Source organism: Gavialis gangeticus, unplaced genomic scaffold (assembly GCF_001723915.1).
Source record: "Gavialis gangeticus isolate Ggan-Ray unplaced genomic scaffold, GavGan_comp1, whole genome shotgun sequence".
Classification (NCBI taxonomy): Eukaryota; Metazoa; Chordata; order Crocodylia; family Gavialidae; genus Gavialis; species Gavialis gangeticus.
Genome location: NW_017729031.1, coordinates 57682737 through 57682939, shown reverse-complemented (window position 1 = coordinate 57682939; position 203 = coordinate 57682737).

Sequence of the window (203 nt, the reverse complement as noted above, 5' to 3'; positions counted from 1 at the left end):
AGACAGGCTCTCTAACCTAGTGAGGAGGGCTTTAAACTAGGTTGGTTGGGGGATGGAGAACAAAGCCCTGAAGTAGATGGGGAAGGGGTGTGGCATTTGTGGGAGCAGTTTGTGGGCGAGTGTAGGGTTTATGGGGGTGAAGTTTGTGGGGGGTATGGGTCTTGGTATGTGGGTGTGGGATTTGGGGGGTGGTTTGGGGTGTA